The sequence below is a fragment of the Penaeus monodon genome, chromosome 28, assembly GCF_015228065.2.
Source record: "Penaeus monodon isolate SGIC_2016 chromosome 28, NSTDA_Pmon_1, whole genome shotgun sequence".
In the NCBI taxonomy this organism is placed as follows: domain Eukaryota; kingdom Metazoa; phylum Arthropoda; class Malacostraca; order Decapoda; family Penaeidae; genus Penaeus; species Penaeus monodon.
In genome coordinates this window covers 1,743,512-1,743,944 of record NC_051413.1, presented here as the reverse complement: position 1 = coordinate 1,743,944, position 433 = coordinate 1,743,512, and positions in this window count along the sequence as shown.

The following is a 433-nucleotide window of genomic DNA, read 5'->3' as shown; positions in this document are numbered from 1 at the left end:
TCTGAGAAAAACAGCAAAAGAAACAAAAAAAAAAAATTAAAAAGAAAGAAAAAGAGATAGTAAAAATGAGAACGAAATCGAGAGATAAAACAGCCATAGGCCTCTAAGCCGACAGGTACATGCATTGGGCCTGTATCCCTGATGGATGACCGGCCTCTGGGAAAAAAGGCGGGAATTTCGAAATGTGGAAGTTCGGTTAAAAATCATCTATTTCTCTGTATGTTTTAAATATATTCCCTATGTGTTCGTCTACATGCGTGTTTTATTATCCTTGATTTGATTTTATTTCTTCTACTGTATATTTAACCTATTTCAAGGAATTTCTACCTATTAGTTGCCTCTTAAATTACTATGCTGTCGGTCGAATTCCTCTCATGAATATCACATTTTTCCAGACTGTTTCGATTCGTTAAAACTTTCATTGTGTTCGGTC